Genomic DNA, 25,041 nt, shown 5'->3' with positions numbered 1-25,041 from the left:
ATTATTAGCTCACCACGATATCAGACGAAAATATCAATATAATTGAAAATTTTAATCAAAAGCCTATACAAATTGAAATGACTATAGCAATTCAATAAATTCTGATCCCTGTATTTATGTAAAATTATTAGCTCACCATAATATTAGTCGAAAATGTCAATACTGATGAAAATTTTAAACCCGTCCAATTCAAGTTTAGGCGATTGAAACTCCCCTAAAGAGCACATAGTCTAATTAATCAGCAACCCCGATATTTTCTATCCGATTTATATCTAGCCTAACACGAATGCAGGGAACTCTTTGACGAATAAAATGAAATAAAATAAAATTATTCCAAGATATTATTCCAAATAATATTAACAAAGATTGCACGAGAACCAAAGATGAAACTAATTAATAACAATATTATTACGAGTTTCTTATTACATATTCACCCTGTACCTGATATAATCACAAGAACGAACTATAACTTCTTGAAAATAGTATTCCGGTACCTACTACTTAGAATGTTCGAGCAAAGAACAATCACAGTTGATCGCTGTAAAAGGGGACGTCTTCCGCCAAAGTTCAACGAGCTGCAGTTAACAGCGTTCAGCTAGGATTATTCTAATTCCACGACGCGGACATTAAGAATTATTCGGCAATCCAGCGATCGAACTTACAGAAGACTTCCAAGTGCAATCCGCAACGATATAATGACTCCACCGTGCTACCGTAGCACCAGGAAAGAAGAAACAACCCCCAGCAACCCCCAAAGTGGCAAGAACCGTCGAGAACGCGGCACGGCATCGACATTCGTCTTCGTCGGACTTTAATATCCGACAAAACGTATAAGAACCGCATTTGCATGCCGAGGTACAAGAGGCACGGTCCAATCAATCGACAGCGCTTCGTTGCCTCGTCGCGATCCTCGGCCTCGTCTGGTTCACCCTTTCCCCAAACGAGCCATTCCAAACTTCGTCGTGTCAATTTACAATTTCGCCGCGTTCCGTGGCGCAACTCGGCGCGAAGTTCGATTATCGGCCCGGTTAAATTTACATTTCTTACCCCGGTTGGTGTACCGGCGCCACCGAATCACCCCCTGAAACTCGCGAGAATTCGCCGGGAATTCGAGGCTTAAAAATGGCGCGACGACCGAGTTATCCGGGGAGGACGAAGCTGCTCTCGGTGTTCCACGCGAGAATTATCGCTGTTTTATCCGAATCGGGGGCTTCCGAGAGACGATGGCGAGGAAGATGATGGGAAGAAAGGCAGGCTCGCTGAGGGGAGAGACGGTTGTTACTTTTCTTGGCATGCAGATCAGGCACGTACCACGAGGCATCGTGCGCGGCTTTATCTCTCTCGGCAAGGGCCTGGTCCTGAATATAAGATTCCGTAATACATTTTTATCGTTGATAAAACCGCGTTCTTACAAGTAGCGTGGTATCTGCGCGCGCCATGCCAGTTTTTAAGCAGAGCGTCAACAATGCTGCTCGAATAGCATTTATCGCACAGCCTTTAGCGTGTTGTTTTAGATAGTATTCGATGTCAGGTTGAAGTACCGGTTTTGGGAAATTATTTAATACGCGTGATTGGGGACGTGAGTTTGTTTTCACGAGTACAGACGAGTTTATAGCTATTCGCGTGTGCTCGTGTTTGTACTCTGGTCTGATGGGTCTGACGCTATTAATGTAGATACCGTTACAGATCGTTCAGCGATTTAGTATTCACAGCCAGAATCGCTGGCATCGAAATCCTATCATCCAATCAACGAGACAAACCCTCCTGCGACCAAATTTATCGCGAATATACGATTTTTAATCTATTTACAGCATGACTCTACTTAGGGTGCTTTATTCGGACATCCGCGACGTTCAACTTGAGGACTGGCGTGTATCAGTGCTTAATTGTAATGGCAGTTAAGAAGATTTTCGCAATAAAAGTAAAACTTGTTAAGAATGTGATGAACTGGTGTAGGTGAGATGTTCGCGAAAGGGATCAAACATGATCCGTGGCATATGAAGAATATTCGATAATTGGTAATGGAAAAACGTCAACTCACCGATTATTCCGCGGTTGGTGATAGACGGCAGTCGTGGTCTGTGGATTATTCTACACTTGGATGCAAATAGGTTAACCTGACGAATATCTTCCTTATGTAGGCAACTTTCACCGATATCCATTGTCTCCTGGCGGGAGAATACTATTCGTTGGGTTTCTAGGAAGACATCGTCAAGGTCCAAGGACAACTGTCACAGGTGGGGATGATTAGACGCCAAGCTCGGTTGTTTGGATTGGAGTTCAACCGAAGAGGTCACCTACGCTTGATGACGAGGCTAGGGAGAGGGGGCACTCCCTATAAGACTGTGGGGGATGCGTTTTTGTGGCATTTGCTTACGAACCCAGGACCTAGTAAGTAAAATAGTTATCGTACGAAACGCAGTATGATTTAATCCACGCAATCCAATTGTTACGACCATAGAACCGAACGTCCCACGTTAAGTTAAGACATTCGCCTATAAACTTGGGACAGAATAAAATATTTAGCTACCAAACTAAGCGCCGGTTGTTTAAAATCCTCTACACTTATATCGATAAAACCCTCATAAAATATGCGTAATCGTAGACTCCAGAAATGACGCGGAAGTCTCGGCTCGCTATTGCAAAGTTTCGCGTATTCTCGTTGAATTAAAAATGGCCGGTCTAAAATCAACTTTCCGCTGAAAGATTCACGCCGCGAATCGTGGACGTTCCAGCCGGCCGGAAAGTTTCTCTTTCCCCGTGAAGCTCTTAAAAACTTTCATTGATACTGACCGATAAAACGCTTCGATTCGGTCCACGAGATAGGTAGCCTCTGCTGGAGTCGACGTTTATTCTCGGCCAGCCGGGAACGTCGGAGTAATTTCGTTTCCCTGGTTGTCCCTTTGAACGTACACCACTTCGCGTTCTCCATAGGCTTGGTGGGTACGGGGAAAACGTGGTCTTCGATACAAATTTGAATCCACGATGGTTGATAATTGCGAATGCTCGTGTCCCGGCGAGTCCTCGATACATTTAAACGCAACGAAAACACCCTCGCGTTTCGACCAAACGATACGCATTGGCGATAGAAACGATAGGGGGAGTCTCGATGAGTTCAAAGGGAACCACTTTCCTGCCTCTTTTCTCAATTAGAGGAAATAAAATGGCAGAGACTGAAAGCGTTTTCCTGTCACGTGTACTCGACCGCGAAATTCGCCAAGTGAGCGAAGTCTCGGTTTGCCGTGGCGGCTTGTTTGTTTTTACCTCGCAGTCGTTGATTGCGAAGAAACCACGATGGCTATGGCGTTCCTTCGTTCCGTTTTATCCTCCGTTTCGCCTTTAAATAACTGTCATTATGGCTACTTCCGATGGCTTTTTACCATTCGATTATTCCACCATTATCGGGAATAAATGGAATCGGGTTTTATCGGCACGAAATTCTAACCGAAACATTTCCCAAGCTGAAATAAATTCGTACGAATTTGAAATGTAAATCGCTAAAATTAATCACCCAACTATACGCTCGTATCGTACCTTCTGTATCGTAATTCAATATCGAATCCTCGCGCTACGATTTAGTTACGAAAAATTATACATTGAAAACACATTTAATTCCTATTTATCACCGAGCATTTTCATACGAAAATTCATTACGTGGTTAAACACCAAAAACCTACGAATATTATCAATTGCTTAATTCTAACTCCGATTAAAATTAAAAATAACCTGCGAATTTAAGAATTTCATTACCGTAGAAAATTCCATAAACAACTGTTGCCAAGCCGCAGCGACCACGGTGCGTAAGCTCGGTATAGATAGTTAAAAGCTCGGCGAACTTCCGAAGCCGATATTAATCATGCTACTATCGCCTCGCGTATCGGAATAAACTTCAAGCCCTCCACTAATAAAACAATCCGTGTCAAACGTTTCTCCTGTGTCCACTTCCTAGTTTCTAGCCCTAGGATACCGGAAAGCGGCTGATTACTCCGTCCCGCCATCTGCCGGCGTATCAACGTTATCTCGAGGAGGGTGGAAAAGTTCGCGGCGTAAATTCCGTGCAAAGCTACGGATTAGGCCGATCGGTATCACGAGCGGGTCGCGTAAGTATCCGGATCCGTGGCACTGATCCATAACCCTTTCGGTAAGCCTCGGAGAGACGCGGAGAGACGCGGAGAGACGACGATGGCAAAGCCGGGACACGAGGAGCGAGTCCGCTCGCGCCGAGACGGCTAGGAAAAGGCCGACGGTAGCAATGACACACGACCGCTCGTAAAACATCGCGAGAAAGCACCTTAAGGCGGCAAAACGTATCGTACACGTTGCTGGTTTATACTCGGGATTCAGAAAAGGTCGAGCTGGTCGGCAGCTCGCGAAAAGCCTCGCCGATCAACCGGTTTACGCATTCGCTGGATAGGATATATCGTCGATAAATTTCCGCGCTTCCCGAGCGGATCCGCGAGCGTGCCCTTTGATTTATCGAGCGGATAGAGCCACCTACGTTTTACTACTTTTACGCGGCAATGTTTTCGGCAACCACGTCGGGATTTGCGCGATGGATATCGGATTTTGTGGCCAGTTGTTGACGAGCTTGCGAGGTAGTTTGGGATCAAGTGAGACCGGCAGCGGCGCGAGTTTTTCGCATTCCTCCTCCCTGGAGAGGGTAACGCGAGGAATTTTAGGCGTGAGAAGGTACTTACTCAGGAATGAGTAGAGAATCGGTGAATCGAGGGGTGAGGGTACGAGAATTCGTATTGGAAGATTCGAGAGAGTTAATTCGTCTTCCTCCTTTGCGACTGGAATCGAAATTATTGAAAAATTAAAATGGGTACCGATTAACCCTTTGCACTCTGTTACCACTGCTGCGGCACTAGAATTTCGCTAGATTTATATCAAATATTGTTAGATAAAATTCCCGAAACGCAGGTGTATCGTATGTTAACTAATAGATATTATACCAGTATACTTTTGGCAGAAGAACTGATGAAAATGAAATGTTACTTGATTGATAAACATTGTACTATAAAAACTAATAGGAAAAAGTAAAATGACTCGGAGTTGCTGGTAGATCATATTAAAAATTGCGAGGAGTGCAAAGGTTAATGTAATTGGTTTGGAAAATTTCTCCAAATATTGTTAAGAAAAGAAAAAATATCTGATACTATTATATCTCATGTTGTATTCGTATCGTCTTATATACCGGGTGTTTCGTAACACGCTGGACCCACTTCAACACATCCCCGACAGACGATATAAGAATGATGAAAAAAGTTCGTACAAATACGAGACTCGATACAATTTTGAACTCCAAGGTAGATACAATTTTATCCTATATGAGAAGCCTATACAACTAACTTTATTAAAAACGACTGCATATTTTCCATAGAAAATTATGGGAAAGAAAAAGGAAAAAGCTAAATTCATATTTTCATAATGAATATTCATAATATTCATATAAAGTGATGTGGCAGCGAGGCTTGGCAAGGAAAAAGAGGGAAAGATTTAAAACAAATGCCAGTGGATGCCAAAAATATAATTTTGATGCACCTGTTAATCCTAGCCTGTTCACGATTATTTGGACACAATGGTAACTTTGTATCCCGAAGAAAATCGAGTAGAATATGCACCGATAGGAACCCGTGTGATGTTCCTAGTATACCTTGTTCGTGACCAAGTAGGTGCCACGTGTTACAAAGCGTACACGGGTCTTTACGAATTCTCGAAGAATTTCGACGAGCTGGTCGCGGATTTAACGAAACTCTAAATCCCCGGCGCGAAAAGGAAAGCTAGAAAATGCGAGCTTTATTGGCCGAAATCACGCGGGGAGAAGAGCGACGAGCAAAACGTGAACGGGGTCTTCGACGATCGATCGTGAAATCGCCGCGGTGAATTCGCAGAACTGGAAACGACGTTCGCCGCCCGATTGCCGGAAATATCGTAAAAGCATGCCTCGAAAAAGCACGGCAGAAACGCGCCGACCGCCATTCGGCTTTCATTTACACCGTGAAACGCGAACAAAGGTGTACACGTATTGAAAGAATCGTTACTGTACTCCTTGTCGATGCTATCTGTCTGTCAGCTGAGAAACGAACGACTGCTGTACTCGTGACTTCGTCGATGAAGATTAATTTTCCGCGTCAACCGAGATTCCAAAGATTAATCATTACGATATTAAAATCGGACAGAAAATATTAATTATTACGGTTGGAAATTTTAATTATCAATACTAAAACTACCATAGTCAAATGACCGATGAATGGAAAGGAACCAGAAGCCTTAAAAAATAGAATAATGAGAGACATTGAGAAAATAATTATACGTATATTGGAAGAAAAATGGCGAAGACGAGTGATTAAGGTAAAAACGTTGAACGCGGAATTTTCAATGAGAGTTTGGAAAATTTTTGGTGATTTAGACCATGGCAGGTTTAGCGTTAAGGACTTCTTGCTCGATCTGTCTTATCGAGGAATTAAGATTCCAACAGTTAAAGCAAACTTGCGTCCAAAAATTGCGAAATTACCTGGAACTTCTTGCACCCTACCGAACCGAGGGACCAAGTCGAGGGAAGTTCGGACGCCACGAAGTGTCTTAAATTGTTTAGAACGGTTGCAAAATGGTTAGGCCAGTTTCACGGCGAACGTAGTTTAAGTTTACGGAAACTGGCGGAACGTTATTTCGAAACTCGATACGAGTGTCGACGATGGCCCCGAGGAGGTGGCGGAAAAATTGCAAATTATTGCGGCTTCAAGCGCCCCGGGGGTGTAGCTACGCGGAGAAAAATCGAAGAAACGCGGGGGAGAGACCGCGGCGGGAATAGAGGGTGGCACAAAGCCCGGAAAATCCGACTGATTTTATCACCTTTCCGGGGGCTTAAACGGAGTTGATGCGGGAAACGACATTTTCGTTAGCGCGCAAAATAGAATTGATCTCGTCACCGAGCAGAAACCCGAAAACCTGGCTACATTTCTCCTGTTTTCGTCCCTTTTATTCGCTCTGTAACTTCGCGTCGTGAAACAAAATTTTCCTCTCTCGGTATATAGATAAATGGCAGAAAGTAGATTTAATTTGAAAAATACTCGTACTTTTAATCATTCAAAACTCAGTACATATATAGAAAAGCACGAAGTATAAAATTATTCGAGTGGATTTATAAATATTACGAATTTCTCATAATCACTCTGTACACCTTGTCACCCTAGTAACAAGAAGGAAGTATAACTTCTGGAAAATAGTAATCCAGTATCTTCCAGAATATTCAAGCGAGGACTACCTACTTTCGGTATAGTAATCTAGCGCCTACTATAATATTCGGATAAACGACAATCGCGATTGATTACCATAAAAAGGGGTGTCTTCTGTCAAAGTTCAGCTAGTTAAGTTGACAGCGTTCAGCTAGGTTTAACCGTTTGAGTGCCACGGGTCATTATTGTTTCCCAATCGATATTTGCCAAGCGGCGCGATAGCGCTTGTCATATTCCGTGTCCAAAAATGCCGAGCGGCGCGATAGCGCTTCTCATATTCCGCGTTCACCAACCGAGCGCGCTGATTGTCAGCTTCGCAGCTCAGAGCGCTGGCACTTTTGGACACAAAATAGAAGAAGCGCGATCGCGCCGCTTGGCACTCAAACAGTTAATCTAATTCTACGTCGTGTATGCTAGGAATCATTCGACGATCCAGAGATCGAGTTTATAGAAGAGGAGTTTTAAGTGCGATCTGTAACAATATTTATTCTTAACCCCTTCTCGTGCCATTTAACTCGACCAAATCCGGGCCCAAACGGTAGGCGTCAACGCGCGGTATTATATTTTATAATAGATCACAGTTTCAAAACCATATTTAGAAAAATGTTCTGTTCACGTGTCTGACTCGTGATATTCATCTTTGGGCCAAATGTTCTGTTCACGTGTCTGACTCGTGATATTCATGTTTGGGCCAAAATCTTTACCACGAGTCAGACACGTGAAAATACAGGAAGGGATTACTTTCAATTGCGCTCGTACGTATGCGTGTCTAACGAGTTCAATTGCGAGAAACAAGCGTGAACAAATTCTCGACCTATCCTACTCGGTTACTGTCGTTGTTAGCGGACCAACCAACGATCGTACGCCGATTTAACCGATTTCAATTTACCACCGGGGAGCTACGAGGCTGCAGTAGAAAAATTTCCAGCTGGAATTTACTATAGTCCACGAGGGGAGTGCGGTCTGTAACAATATGCTTCTATCCCACCAAAGCTTACGAGTGAAATTTTAAAAATATAATACATAAAAGCTGATCACCATTTAAAATAAATAAATTAGTTGGTTATTGAAAATAAAAATTGATTAAAATATCAAAATCCCTATTCAGAGAAGTTGACACTGCGCAGAAAAATTGAACGACAAAAACACGGGGACTGTATAATTCGAAAAACATTTCTTTCGAAATACTGTCTCGTCAAAACGCGCGCTTGAAAAAATTCGTTCACACTTGTAACCGTAGCGAAACGAGCCGCTCAAATGCCGAAACCTCGGACAAACGCAATCCGTGGTAAAGCGAGTGGAGAGGGGAAAAAAAATCCCCGTTCAAACACGGAACACAGATCTAATTGCGTCAATATTCCAAACGGAGACAGACGAGAGTGAGATAGAAAGAGAGAAGCGGATTGGTAAAAGCGAAAGGCAGAGAGAGACACAGTTTGGCTGACCGTGCGGAAGCTCGTGGAGAGGCAATCTAAAAATTTCACCGCTCACGGATTGCGTCAATTATACAAAACCGTGGTGGGAGGAATTGAATTAAGCAGAGTTGCGACCGACTCGAAGGAAGATTTAATTCAATCCAGAGAAAGGTCTTATCTCGATGCAGGATAACGTTGCCCGTGTTTCGAAGGTAAGCCGTCCGGGCTTCATCCCTTCCTCGTCGACTTCGGGTGTGAACTGTTACCATTCTATTACATCTTTCTCCATCGGCGAGGCCTGTGGATCCAGATAAAATGCCCTTCTTCTCCGCCCCTGCTGCCTCCAACCCCTTACTCTTTTTCTCTCCGTGATTTCGCCGCGATCGCCCGCAACGAGGCGGAGGATCGTTTCTTCAATTTCGTCAGGGAGACTGCGGACTCCTCTGCAGCCAGAAGAAGGGAGCCGAGATTTAATCAACGTTTCTACCCTCTGGCTCGTATAAATTTCCTAATGGACAGCGGGCTCCACGGGGCGTGGCGAGTACTCCTTTTTCTTCCCATTTCCTCACGCAGTGCGTGAAATCGCTCGCTTTCGATGAACCATCATGCCTCTCGCCTTCCTGCACCCGAAATTCTCCGCTTTGAGAGACACTCGTCGCAGCTTAGCAAAGGGGAGGAGAGGGTACGAGTCGATTATACAAATATTTACTTGCCGCACTCGTGGCTCGCCTATGGTTTCGCGACGATAATTTCGCGCGCTAGCATGAATTTTGGAAAATGTTTGCGCTCCCTGCGCCGTTCCACCCCCCGGGGGCGAATGTAACGCGACAAAATGGAGCGGACCGTGCCGCGCTCGCGTCCGACCCGGTTACAAATTTCTTTCGGGGCGTGCGTTTGAATATTCGCTGCTACTTTGAAAATTTAAACGCGTTAAACGCGCCAGAGATACGCGGTAAATAGTACGCGATTTATCTCGCGATCTGACGTCCCGCGATCGGTATACGCGCTAGTTGCGGATGTCGATAGTCGAATTGCCGTTTCTTCCACGTGCAAATATGAAATTTTTCCAGCGCCATTGAATCAATGAAACTCGCTTTAAGCCGCCGTAAATTTGATACCGTGGCCAACGCAATTGACGCGGAAATGTGACACGCAAATATGAAACAACTGTATGGGATTACTTTCCGCGACGATTATAATTATCTGAATACGCGACCTGATTTGTTTCGCGAATTTATATATGGAACAATCGTGACTAACCTCGATTTTAAACATGGCGGAATATAAATTTACTTCCATTGATACGTGTGTCTCCTGTTCTACAAATATTCAAAAAAATGTAGTGAAAGCGTGAAAACGAAAATTCGTACTATATATGTTGTAGGAAAGTGGTAAGGTGTAAGGGAATAGACAAAATGAAATTGAGTTAACACTTTTCTACTAGCTTTATTTATCTTTTGGGTAATATAGGTTCTCAGCGCAAGAGGTTCTAACACTTTCATCACTCGAAAAATACTAGTCGAGTGTTCCTCTGATTTTAGGAGCTTTCCCTAAAAGCGCGGGAGACACCCTAAGGTAGAGTTCGGCTCGTTAACCAATCAGGTATTTTCTGTGTAATTATTTGGTGCCGTATTATTTTATTAACTAATTTTGTGGCAGTGGTTGTCATAGAATGTTTGGTATAAGTGTGAGGAATGTTTGCGTGGAAGAATGTATGTGTGTGACGAGTATGACAGAGAGTCGTGAAAAACAATTAGTGGGTGAATGACAGTCATCAGAAATAGACGTTGTGTGTGAAAGAGTCCTGAATAGATTATATCGCAGTGAGAAGCGAATTATTTTGTGATTTAATTATAATTTATGTTGTGTTGTTATACTGTTCAATAAATATTGTTATCAGTTTATCCATTTACTCACAAATTTGACTAATTATATTATAATAATTAACTAATATATTAACTATTATATCAATAAACTAATTATATTAATTTGGAGCCGTAGGGGGATTTCCTCACGGGTCCACGATCCGCAACGCGGCTGAGGTCGCCTGCGGCCCCTTGGTCTCTTCGAAGAACCTCCCGAGGCTTTATGGTACCCATATGAACCGTTGAAACCGGACTAAGTCGAAGGGCAGAAATACATGCCGTAATAAAATCTTTGAATTTAGCTTAAAACGAATCTCCGTTTTCTCAAAAACTGCTACGTAGCAACGCATCCCGTAAGTCCTCTCGACCCCCTTTTCTGCACGTCAAATGTTTTCCTGCATGTACGTGCCGAGGGACACTATAATGCACTTATTTTACACGAACTTCGAGGATAATTTAGTGATCACATCGTGAAACTCGACATTTCTTACACGAGTCTCGGACACACGCTTAAGAATTAACGAGAAGGAACAAACTTCGTGTCGAATCGATTTTAATTCCAATAAATGCGGCAAGATAGGTAAGATCCAGTGTGCAATAAAGATCCGAGAAGCGAAGTTCGAAATATCGGAAAATCGCGTGACTAATTAACTCGTTCGTCTCGGCCAACAGGTTGCACAAGCATATGCACCTGGATAGATAGCATTGAGCAAGACACGGCGCCATCTGTTTGAGAAAGGCTGTATGACGACATGGCGCGACGGCGGGAAAATCCGAAGGAATGTTTATGAAGTGGATAAAACCGGTGGGTATGGTTGGTGCATGCACAGCGCGATGCGCACAGGAGGTAGAGTTATGGGGGTTACATTTTCATTTCACCGACAAATTCGCCCCTAAATCGCGGCTGCCAGCAGCACCATGCGGGGATGAATCCTTCAGCGAGCTCCTAAACTCTCTCTTCATTATCGTCGGGACAAGCAAAGAAGCCTGATGCGTCGAAAATTATTTTTGAACCAAGATTCCCACTTTGGGGTTAGCTGGTACCAAATAATACTTGCAACGAGGTTCAAAGAGGTAGATGAAGAGGATTTTGTACTGCGAATCGTGTTAAAAATTGTTTAATAATTATTCGCGAATGCGAATGAATTGCGTGATAAACGGTACATGGATCGTATCTCCCGTTTAACCGGTTAAATATCGAAGCAGCGACCGGTTTGTTTGACCTTTGTTTATTGGTTTCCTTTCGTGTTAAATCGCCACACGGAGGTTGTCCGATCGAATGGATAAATTAGACTAATTAATAATTAACGGTCCCTGGAATTCGATAAGGAATTTCCTTCCCTATCGAATTTCTCGCAAAATTCCCTTGCACCGATAATGTTGATTGAACACTAATTACCCGGATAATTGATATCGAAAATCGAAACTCTGACCTGGTAGCAAGGGGTAGTAACACGAAGCGTTTACTGCGAGTAAATAAAAGAAGTTATCGCGTTATTACATCGCGTACTTTGGATTAAAAATACACGAGTCGAGGTTCTGGATAGAATTCGTACCCAAATTGCACTTCACTTGCAACAAGTTGCATTGAATACATATTGCAATTAATAACACGACTTCGCGAGCTTAAAACTCAACAAACACAAGATTGTTCTACAGAATTAAGTTACAAAAGAATAATAATAAAATTGAAATTAAATATTTATCGAGAATCATCTTCCAATTTGAAAATTCTAAATTTATATTAAAACAAAAATTACACCTCTACTAACACTGGAACGCAGCTTAAAAATCAACAAATTGTTCTACAAAATTGTTCTAGAGAATTAAGTTACAAGGGAATAATAATAAAATGGAAATTAAATATTTATCGTGAATCATTTTCCAATTTGAAAATTCTAAACTTATATTAAAACAAAAATTACACCTCTACTAACACTGGAACGCAGCTTAAAAATCAACAAATTGTTCTACAGAAATTGTTCTACAAAAATTGTTCTACAGAATTAAGTTACAAGGGAATAATAATAAAATTGAAATTAAATATTCATCGTGAATCATCTTCCAATTTGAAAATTCTAAATTTATATTAAAACAAAAATTACACCTCTACTAATACTGGAACGCAGCTTAAAAATCAACAAATTGTTCTACAGAAATTGTTCTACAGAAATTGTTCTACAAAAATTGTTCTACAGAATTAAGTTACAAGAGAATAATAATAAAATTGAAATTAAATATTCATCGTGAATCATCTTCCAATTTGAAAATTCTAAATTTATATTAAAACAAAAATTACACCTCTACTAATACTGGAACGCAGCTTAAAAATCAACAAATTGTTCTACAGAAATTGTTCTACAGAAATTGTTCTACAAAAATTGTTCTACAGAATTAAGTTACAAGGGAATAATAATAAAATTGAAATTAAATATTCATCGTGAATCATCTTCCAATTTGAAAATTCTAAATTTATATTAAAACAAAAATTACACCTCTACTGACACTGAAGCACAGCTTTTTTCCTATAATATTGGATCTCGTTATTCTAAGTTATTCGTGTTGGATAATCTACGAGGAAACAGGGATCCAAAGATCTTTATCGAATTAAAAGACAAAACGACGCGTGAGTGTGGAGCGGAAAGGGTTAGTTCCCGTTTCACCCCATTAAAGGAAGCTTCCCGTACGGGCCATCGAAGAGATGCTGTACGTCGCGACATTATGCATTCATGAAGATTATGCGCATTTCGGGCACGTCCCGCGTGGGAAATTGGACCGAGATTGTCCTTATCGTCATAAATCACGCGACTGATAACGCCGAATTTTCCGACGACGTAATAGATCGTTCCTAATATTTTCGATCCTCGGGAATCCTCGATTTGGAAATGTACCAGCGTTGCAAATTAAGTCGCTCATCAGTTATTAACGGAATATGTAATTTATCGGAAAAGGTTTTACGTTTACGCGATATCGAATTTTTTACCACGCATTACTCTTTTATTTTCCTCTCCAGTTTACTCTTTCATTTACCACGTTTTTTCCCACTTTTTTCTATTTATATATTTATTTTCTCGTTCAATCTACGCGAAAGAAAAAATCGATGGCGCAATGGAAAAGTATACAAAATGCAATTTCTTTTGCTTTTCGCGGACGAGCGATTCTGAAATTCGACGAATAAATCGTACTAACGTAATTACTCGTTTATTTGGTTTCCAGGATAAATTACGAATTTTTATCGCCCCCTTGAACATTCTGGAAAATGTTCAGCATCAAAGGGATAGTTTCGGAATAGCGGGATCCGTTTGTCGGGAAGTAAGTGAAATTTCGGTGATAACGACCATTTCGCGTGTTTCTCTGGCGCAAACATTCGAAACTCCTTATTGCCGAAGAGAGGAGAGAAAGAGAGCAAAAAGCATGCGCTTCACGTTGCGACGAAACTAAAAACGAGAAACACGATTAATCATTTAATCCGAACTCCGCTGCATCCAGACAATGGCTATATTACGAGGTCTAAATGGAAAAATAAACGATCTATTAACGAAAGAAGTCATTAAACCGACGATGATTGCACGTGCAATAATCGAGGCTGGTAATTTTAGAGCGATAAAAAATCGATAATGACAGATCGAATGCCGTTTATACAATTAATTTTACCGTATAATTTCGTACGAAACACTTCGTTAGGAAGAAATTAAAATTTAATAAGTTATACGAGTCAATAAAATCACGAGGGGAATTATCGACACGTTGTAATTTATATGATCCGAAAGCAGCCGAGCATAATACCTCTCATTAAAAGATATCAGAGCTGTAATTTGTTTTCGATTGAAAGATTGCATCGAAATTCGATCGAATCGGTTAAGAGATATTTGAATAAAATTTTTGAAAAATCGAAACAATTTCACTATTTTTGCTATTAAATTCCCACGCTATCCCGGCCATGTCCGTTTCATTATACGACTGGTTTAATTAATATTACCGTGTAATTGGCGCCTAGTAGTTCCGCAAACACGATGGCGCCAATGAACGGTATTTATATACGTTATATACATTGCGTACGATGCCGCTTCAATATTACCCTTGATGCAATGCTACAAATATAGACACGAAGCATCAATTGCGTCAATAAAGTCTGTTACGAGAAGATTATCTCGTCAAAGTGCAGAATATGCATCAGACTTTGAACGAGCTCAATTTGAAGAATCGGTAGAAGAACCGATTATTATTTTCAAAGATTAAACGCATCAACTATCGGTATACCACTTTGTTATTATTACTATATAATTACCTGTTATAATTAAAAATTATTATTACGATAAAAATAAATTGCAGAGAGAGAGAGAGAGAGATACTTATGAATGGAAATCGATTCCTTTCGGACAGTGAGATTAAAAATAATTTCTTACATAAAATGCCCCGACTAATTCCATGTGTTAACCTCCTCGATATTCTCGTCATTCAACTACCAAAATCACCGTTTCGCTCTAAACGATTAACCCTCGCCATAACCAGTTTACCAAATGATCCAACTTCGTCAAGGATAAAAACGAAAGAACGTACAGTCAGGAGCAAGAGACTCGAGCGACCAAACTTATTATATTTTGGCTACTAGCTCGAGTATTTCGATATTCGCAGGTTCGATACCTCGTCTATCGATCACCCAGATAGGACTTTCTTGTGTCGCAAGACACGATAGGTTAATCGGTTGATCAACAGCAAGATTGCGCAGAAATGAAGACTATGATCCACTAACGAAGAAAGATCTCGAGGACACGAATAGGAGATCCGATATCCCTTGACTGTCACCCCCATAGACTGTCACGAAAAGTAATAATTATAGGAACGCATTTGTGGATGAGAGTTCGTAATAAATCCGATCAGCAGTCAGCTAATCAACGAAATAGGTAAAACAAATATCAAGGACTTCTTTCTGCCCAGTTTCTTTATGGCAAGCAGCGTCTATGACTGTCAAAATCAAATTTCTTTATACGTCCATAGATTGGCGCTAAGGCTGAACGAAGCCACGACACATTTTTGCTAGTTATCCAGATTTCGATGATGCTTACGTTCAAAGATGCCAGAGTTAATTGCGTCAAATGCACGGAATTGAAGCCCTGTATTAGACCGACAATGAACGTCGACAGCAACGGGCTTAACGCCGCTAATAGTTGTCTGCAACGAAGTTTGGACCGAGTCTCATCGGTTCTGCCGACGTTCTCCATTATTGCAGTTGGATGCGCGCTTGCTTAACCAGGCGTCGTTGACGTGCACTTCCAAGTTCATTTTTGATTCATGGCCCAATGCAAAGTGTACGAATTTAATTGACTGCATTGGCAGGCAGTGAACTTTCGGAGTAGTTTCTTCGAAATGTAATCTAGACGATTGGATTTGTCGTTGCCTCCGTCGCTCACACGGTTCCTTTACCCACGTCTTACTCGCGTGCCACGCTAATTCCCTTGGAAAATACCGAAAGCTGGCCCGAGACGGTCGGAAGGGACGAGACGCTCGGCGAGAAGCGAGGCGGAGTCGAGGGTACGATCAATTTGATCCCCTGACTCCGGCGTCGTCCTCGAGGTTCAGGGGCCGCTTAAAATTCCCTGGCCCGCAATCGGCGGGCCAATAAAAATCAAGAAATCAGCTCTGTAAACAGGAAGCCCGACGGATTCCTCTCAATTCCATTACGGGGCCGTGCAGCTCTTTGATGCACGGCAAATATGCCGTGCAACTGCGTTCTCCCGCTTCATCCCTCCCTTCCGCCGACTCCTTCACCCCCGCGAAGAAACGCGCCTTTTAATGCGGAAGACCCTCCAAAGTCTCGTTACCATGTGAGGCTCTCCGCGCTCCAGCGACAAAGAGAGGTCTTTTTAACGGTGTGTGCCTTTATGAGAGCGCACGAGCACGGAATATCACGAGGAGAGCGTCTCTCTGTCCCTTACCCTCGCGCGTTTCAACATGCTCGAAAAGAGCAGGCCGGATAAAGTACGGGCCGGGAAACTAGTTTCTTTCCCTCGTTCCGAGGCGGCGTTCCTGCGACACGCCACGCATTCGACTGATGCGGAATAATAAACTTTGTCGCGGACCCAGCGTCACGCTCGCGGACGTGCTGGCATGTCGTCTGCTCGCGAGAGAACGTCTCCTTTAATTACTACCAGCTGCGAGATATTTTTTCCGCGAGCTTCTCCGCTAACCGCGCGATCCTCCTCGTGAGGCTCGTGCGACGCTTCGGTATTTCGAATATCAGCTTTCGCTCGTTCACTCGTCTATCGAATCAATCGATTCCCCTGAATAAATGGAAAAAAAGTCGAAGGATATGTAGCGACCATCATTCTCACTCCTTTCACTAGATGGATTCCAACTTCAAGGAAATTCGAGAGCTTTCTGGAAAAAACCCACTTCCTATGTATGTAACTTCCAGAGCTTCCAATAGTTTCCCCGTCTAAAACAAGGCTTGCTGGTTAGCCTTACTGACCAATCCAACACATTCCTTCCTTTTCCTTTCGACCCTTCTAGCACCGCCGCCATATCGAGGATACCTGCGACCAGCTGAGCTCAACAACTGTGGATGAGGACCCCGTCCAGTTACATTTTCTCGTGTTAGATGACTGTTTAGTAATCTATAGGTGCTTACCAAAGTACATTTGATGATCTTCAGACCGGCTATCTTTCCCTTCTTATCCCTTATTTTCTTCATCCTTATCGTCCTATTGCTCACTCGGACCACAGCCTTCCCTGCACGATTCTCTCTTAACCCTCGATCTAAAGACAACCCCCATTTATTTCCTAATTCGGATATAAATATTGTCTAAATCTTCTGTTATTCTTCCTCTAGTAGTTAGTTTGAAGGCACAGTGTTAAAACACCTGATACGTACTCGACCGCATTGATACACTGAAAGTTCGCGTGTAAGTTTGTAACGAAAATGAAGAATTATTTGGAATACAACACTCGCAGCTAAAAGAATGGCAACCACCTCGAACGTTTGGCTAGGCCCTAAAAAATATAATACCTTTGCGTCTAGATCACAGAACAGAGCTACCCAGATTACGAAAATGAAGAATTATTTGGAATACAACACTCGCAGCTAAAAGAATGGCAACCACCTCGAACATTTGGCTAGGCCCTAAAAAATATAATACCTTTGCGTCTAGATCACAGATCTCGAGCTTCCCAGACATGACACTGTTCCTTCTGTACCAGGCCTCTTTCGCGTAAATTAAATCCTTCTATGAACACTTTGACTACCACGTTGGTCATATATAATCAGCCACGGTTCCTCCTGTGACGCCACGGTGGTCATTGATAACCGAAGCGCTTATATGCTTTGAATAATAAAAATACTTCGGTGGCGTCCTGAGCTAGACATGTGATTTCAGCGTGGCAGTCAAAGAGGTAATGGACAGGGGATGAAGCATCCTTGTTCGATTCGAGATAATGAACCGCTTAACTGTCAAGGATGGTAACCCGATGAACCGATTAAATCGACCGCAATTTACCTCTCTCATCATCCCCCTGTTAGCCTCGTTTCCCGCCACGGAAATGGAATGCCAAAAGATACGAACATAAAACGTATGCAGCAGTTTGCACGCGTAATTCGCTAAAATTATACCTAAACCAGCACACCGTGGCTCCGTATCTTACAGCGCTCTGTCGATAGCCCGCGGATCTTCCGCAGAGACCCCCATTCGGAAACCCCGTCCACAGACAATGTCTGTAACTGCATACAGACCTTAATTCACGCTCGCGACTCGCGAGCATGATCCGAGGCTATGCACCGCTTTATTATCTCATCCTGCCGTGAAGCGAACGCGGTTTGACGAGGTTCGCTCGCGAGCAGGGGATGCTCCGAGGCGCGCGGAAATCTCGAGGCGTGTAAGAGGAAGATTGATGCGGTCGGGAGTGAGGAAAAACAACTCGCGCGGGATGCGTTTGTTCGAGCTTCCGGCCACGAAGATAAAGGATACGGCCGCGAAGCGTGCGAGGGAAGTTTCCGACGCTGAGCAAACGGCTGAGCAAAGGGGATGCATATTGTACAGGCTGATTCTGAAGCGGACCGTTGCCAAGGCACTCGGTGTTCGTGAACAGCGGGACGCTTAGCTGGCGGAATTTTCATAGACGCAGAGGGATAAATTAGGCGAAGTTGGGACATCGCGTGGCTGTGTGTTCACGTGCCCATGCTGAGGATGAAGTATTACGGAGTTTGACGAATTCGATGAAGTTCCTAGGCGAAGTGTCAGCGACACTTCTTGAAGACCCAAGTTTACTCGGACGTCATTTTTTAACTAGCGAGATAGCGTTTCGGGAACTTTTTACTCTAGGGATTCTCAAGTACTGGCTTTAATTTTTTGGGCAACTAGAAAGTTCTGGAAGGAAGGAACTTTTGTTGCGAATTGCTTTAGAACGAGTTTGATGTTTCAATTGCAAAACGGAGGATTTGTAAACGGTTACTATGGTGAAGTAATAAAGAAGTTTCTTAGAAACAGAATTTCCATGGCTTATAATAGTCTCTGGTGCGCGAGAAGAATGTTCAAGGACTGATCACGGTTAATTAAAGCGACATAGAAATTCGATATACGCTGGTCTGAGAATATATCGAAGGATCGATAAGCGTTAAACCTTGCACGATGAAAATAAACGAGACGCTTGCGCTGATATTAAAGCTTTATAACGGTAGGTGCTTCTAAAATGGAAGATCTCTTTTCGCGTCTGAATAGAATGCACTTTCGAGGTCTAACTGGTGAAGAATCAGCCTGTACATCGAGGTGCTGTCGCGAGAAAAAGCTTTTCACGCAGAAGCCCGTGCTCTTCGACGATTGAACGGGGTGCTTTTTGCCGTGGCGGGGTTATATCCCCGTGGAAGCGGAGAAAGGCAGCATGGGAAAGCGTAGGTGGAAGACAGGAGCGTGTAAAATTGACGTATGGGACACGATGATCGATAGAGGTCTTCGGAATAAACTGCATCAAGCTTTTCATGCACGGGAGAGCGAGGACGCGTTGAGAAATACGTGTTTCTGCGGAGGTTCGCCAGCAAGCACGAGGTTGATGAAACTTTTCCTTCCATTCGACTTCTATTCGACTGAACAAGAAATACAACGGAATTTACGAGAAATATATCATCAGAAATCGTATTTTCTAATATTATATTTAAATGGCGATAGTTATATCCTCTTTCACTGAATCAAAGATGACCACTTCGGATAAATTACATACGAATCAGCATCATTAACCCTTTCACTCCTGCAGACGTTGTATAACGTCACACTACAATATGGCTGCCGGACTGCGGACGTGACACAACGTTTATGGATTTCAAAGCTGTTAGAGCTTAGAAAATTCTTTCTGAACGCAATCCAACTGTTCTGACGTATCCTGCTATCTCTCAGGATAAAAGACAAATTTTATCAACACAATCCCTGCATTATTTTGCCCTCTGTCAAGAAAATTGCGAGACTATGTATTTCACGTCCCGAAAAATCACGCGTAAGATTTTCCTCTGCTACCTTGGGTTTGCAAATAAAATATTTAGCGACTTTGGAACGTCTGCATTCGTCTTTATCACCTCGGGTAAGCTTATAATGCACGATATTATATTTCGATTAAGTTTTTATTAGATTTAAACAAAAATAAAGTTCATTAAATTAATTCAGGACAGGGCGTTTGCTAATCTCTTCATAACTCAAGAGTGAAAAGGTTAAACTCTGATCTCGCTAATGTCGTTAATTTATTCGCAACCTCATCAACGATGAAAACTAATCATCGCAATTTCCTTCGCGCGTCATTACGTGACCTGTATATTATATAAGAACGTAACATCGTGTCATGCTGATATACAGTTGTCAGCTGTTAATAAATACCTCTAAGTGGTCACGCAATAGGATTCATCCATTGAATATAAATGTCCAATCGACACTCGATCCCCAAAGAGAAAAAATTGAGAAAAAGAAATAAATAGTGAACATAAATATAATATATCTGACACAAAATCCGACACTAAATCTAGATACTCGTGGATTCTCGCGAAGGAAAAAATGAAGAAAAAAGAAATGAATGAAAGAAGAAAAGGGAAGAAGTAGGAATAACCAGGAATCCGTCGAATTTCCCGCGAATTCATAACACAGATCCCTCTTGCAATAATACCGCGAACCTATTGCGAACACGCGGGCTGTTCGAACCGATGGGAAAATGATCGTTTTACGACAGACAGGGAGAAGTGTCGTGCGCACCGGCAGTTTCCATAAAATCGGCTCCTGGCTATGAGAAAAACATTTTCTCGCGGGCGTCCGCGGCGAAACGACGCCGCCAGACGCTCCAGCCCGCGAGAACACGAATATGCGTCTTTAATGACGCAATACCGGGAGATACATCGACCAGGCGATAAATTCCGCCTGGAATAGATCCGGTCCGTTCACGTGGGCCACTTCCAATGATCTATGCAACGAACGAGACGGTGATTTAAGAAGGAAGATTACCGAGAGGATGCGTTTTGCTCGGCGAACGTGACGTTATTGAATACACGAGATGTAGGTGGCACGTTTGATCTTCCAAAACAGTGTTCCCCGATATTTTTCCTCTCACGGAGAGCGGATTTTACAAAGAGAACCACCCAAATAGCTTGCGATCCCTCGCTCATATTTTCGGAAAATGTGACACTGGGTTTGCGGAGCAGGGGAAGGAGAAGGAACACGTTAGAACCTAATTCGAAAAGTCGAATTTTATCGGAGATAACAAAATACGTGTCACGTGGAACAATGGAAGTATTGAAATCTGGGTGGTGAAAATGAATACACGATTTTTTGAAAATGTATTTAAGAAATTACTCTTTCGAAGTTTACGTGAACTCGTGTGAACAGGAATATGAATCCAATTTTTACAAAATTATACATGTACAATGTAGGAACTAAGAATGACTAGAGATTGGGAAAGAAATACGGTACAGAGGGTAAGGGTGAAAGATGATTAAGATCTAAAACTGAGAGACGACTGTATACCTGCTGTCGTGGATGCGCCGGCACTTACAAAAGATTAGATATAAATCAGTATATAAGGGGCATTTAGAAAATAAAATTGTGTAAAAATTGACGCGATATGGAATTGGAAATGAGAGCAGTGTCTCGCTTCCAAACAAGAAAAACTAAAATCTCTCAGGACGATAGTAACACTGGGACTACAACTTGTATCTCCATTAACAAGTAACAATATGATTGCAAAATAAGAAGGAATCCGAATCTAGCTTTTCACAAAATTATTCATATATAATTTAGAAACTAAGAATAACGAGAAAGGAACTGGGAAATGAATACTGTACAAAGAGCAAGGGTGAAGAATGGCTGAAGTCTAAACTTAAGGTATGACTCTATACCTACTGTCTCAAATGCGTTAGCGTTTATAAGAGACTAGATATGAATCAATATATATATAACAAGAATTCAGAAGACAAGATTGTTCAAAAATTGACGCGATATGGAATCGGAAATGAGAGCAGTATCTCGCTTCCAAACAGGAGGTACTAAAATTTCGCAAGACGCTAGTAACACTGGGACTACAGCTTGTAGACTGATTAACAAGCAACAATACGATCAAAAAATAAGAACTATGATTAAGATCTAAAACTGAGAGACGACTGTATACCTGCTGTCGTGGATGCGCCGGCACTTACAAAAGATTAGATATAAATCAGTATATAAGGGGCATTTAGAAAATAAAATTGTGTAAAAATTGACGCGATATGGAATTGGAAATGAGAGCAGTGTCTCGCTTCCAAACAAGAAAAACTAAAATCTCTCAGGACGATAGTAACACTGGGACTACAACTTGTATCTCCATTAACAAGTAACAATATGATTGCAAAATAAGAAGGAATCCGAATCTAGCTTTTCACAAAATTATTCATATATAATTTAGAAACTAAGAATAACGAGAAAGGAACTGGGAAATGAATACTGTACAAAGAGCAAGGGTGAAGAATGGCTGAAGTCTAAACTTAAGGTATGACTCTATACCTACTGTCTCAAATGCGTTAGCGTTTATAAGAGACTAGATATGAATCAATATATATATAACAAGAATTCAGAAGACAAGATTGTTCAAAAATTGACGCGATATGGAATCGGAAATGAAAGCAGTATCTCGCTTCCAAACAGGAGGAACTAAAATCTCGCAGGACACTAGTAACACTGGGACTACAGCTTGTAGGCTGATTAACAAGCAACGATACGATCGTAAAATAAAAAGGAAAAGAGAATTACCAGTGTTAACACCAAGCTCCACCAGCTGTAAAAGCTGGAATCGACCGGTGAAACCAGCTCTGCACCATCGATCGAGAGAACCCGAGTCGTTTCGCGCAGGGGGACGCTTCGTTTTTCATTTTCCAGCCGACACGCGAGCAGGCTGCTCGATAGAGCTTCATTAAAACGTAGCCGGTTGACCGTGCAATTTGTCAACCGTGGATATCCGATAATTGTTCCGCCGCGTATCGCTCGCGGAACCGACGTACGTCCGGCGTCCTTTCCGCTCGGACGACAGACCTTTCCTCGCGACGTCGATACGCCGCGCCATCGACGTTTCCGATGGCTGGAAAAAATGGACGACGGGCGGGGAAAAAGGAGGAATTAGAAGGGAGGGAAAGTACGAGCGAGACGGAAAACTAAATAAATCAATTATTTGTTGCCAGGAACAATCGACCAACGCGGCCTGTCGCCGACCGATACGACGCTCCGGGAACGTAAACTGTTTTTAAATCCGACGACAGCGCCAGCCGCGTTTAAATCGTTGTCCTGGATTTATGGCGTGCTACGGGCCGATATAAAAACACGCGTTACAAAAATCACTGGTGTATAGTACTCGTTGGAAATAAAGTGGATAAAATTGTTTCGAAACGATAGATGAATTATTCTTTCTCGTCGATGACATTTCGCGTTGGACGTTTGTTGCCTAGTGGGTTTTTTTATTTTTCATCCGTGCTTTTCATGTTAAAAAATAATTAAAATATTAGTGGGAGTGTACGTGTTCTTTACTCTTGAAATGAGGAAATTGAATAAGACTCTTCGTCAGTCCGGTATGGTCTAGTGGCTAGGATACCTGGCTTTCACCCAGGAGGCTCGGGTTCGATTCCCGGTACCGGAAAATATACTTTTTCTTCTTTTTTCTAATGTTCTTTATATTGTACATTCGTTTATTCATATCATTCGTTGTTTCCTATATATTTTTTAATGAAATAAAACTTTGTTTATGGGAAAAACAAATAAACGAACGAGTTCAGATTCCATTTTCTATTACAGAAGCTTCCTCTCGTTTCCCTATTTTACAGAATTTTTTAATTGTTTGATAAATCTATTTTGCGGAAAAGTCTTTTTAATCAAAAAAAATATATTGAAAATTGTAGGTGCAAAATAGGATGAAACGGTACTCTAAACCAAATATCCCAGAAACTTCAAACATCTAAATTCGCAAAGTAAATAAGCGGAATGTTATTCCGGCTGAGCGAAAAAACTTTTCCCTGTTACGAAAACGATGTCTCTTTGGACGATCGCTCGAAAATACCTCTATTTCAGTTCCCTCGAAACAAGCAGCGTCGAACGGGGAAAAGTTACTCAATTAGGCACACGGACGTCGTACCGGAAGTTTCTTTGTACTTGACTAAAACTCAAATTCCTTTTCCGCTTTGCACCTCCTTGCAAACGTGCGCGTATTTACCGCCGAGTTTCCGTGCAGCGTTACCACGGGAAAAACCTTACGGGTATGCCGCGCACGTACAGATAGAAAAATAAAAAAAAATACGAGGTTATTTATTCGAAAATGAAATTACAATCGTTTATTCTAATTTCGTACGGAAAATGAATGAAAAAAAATATTCTGGCCCATGGGGGGATCGAATTAACCAACTGAGCTAATGGGCCACCGCGATTGCAAGTTCTTTATAACGGCTTTTATACCAGACATTGGTATTCGTAATATTTAATAATTATTAATTTTAAACGAAAATTAATATATCTCGTTTCGATGAAATACGATACGCGGATGTTTAATATTACATTATCGGAATAAATTATGGGATAGATTATTCCTCAAAATATAATTCTAACTCATACATCTTGTGTAATTAATCAAGTTTGATGAATTTATACTGAGCACTAGGAAATTACTTTAATTCCCCTGTATTTTCTCAATATTTTCACATATTTTACCCACAATCTAACCTTCATAGTAACAAAATTGGAACCTGCTTTTATCAATACTCTTTTGCTTTTAACTATTACCAAACGTATATATAAATAAATTAGGAAAAAGAATAAATATATCATTCTATACCGACCTACAAATTTATTCTCAATACACAAATATATTTTTGACATCCTGTAAGACTTGTGCCCCACATTGTATTACGAAGGTTAACCAAATTTCATGTCGAAACAAAAATATACTCAAATATACAAGTACATTATATTCTCTAATACATAACCACAAGAATACTTAAAAATTTCTATCGATCTTATTCACTCACGAATTACAATAATTAAAACCCTTTTA

The 25,041-nt window shown here is 41.7% G+C and overlaps 1 non-coding gene across 1 annotated transcript; it reads left to right on the top strand.

Annotated features, from left to right (window-relative positions):
• Nucleotides 1-23,565: 23,565 nt before the first annotated feature.
• On the top strand, nt 23,566-23,637 carry TRNAE-UUC (transfer RNA glutamic acid (anticodon UUC)). The gene has a single exon. It is a non-coding gene; the product is annotated as a tRNA-Glu (tRNA).
• Nucleotides 23,638-25,041: the final 1,404 nt, after the last annotated feature.

The sequence above is a fragment of the Eufriesea mexicana genome, unplaced genomic scaffold, assembly GCF_001483705.2.
Source record: "Eufriesea mexicana isolate 0111107269 unplaced genomic scaffold, ASM148370v2 scaffold794, whole genome shotgun sequence".
NCBI classification, from domain to species: Eukaryota; Metazoa; Arthropoda; class Insecta; order Hymenoptera; family Apidae; genus Eufriesea; species Eufriesea mexicana.
This window is presented reverse-complemented; position numbering and strand designations above follow the sequence as displayed.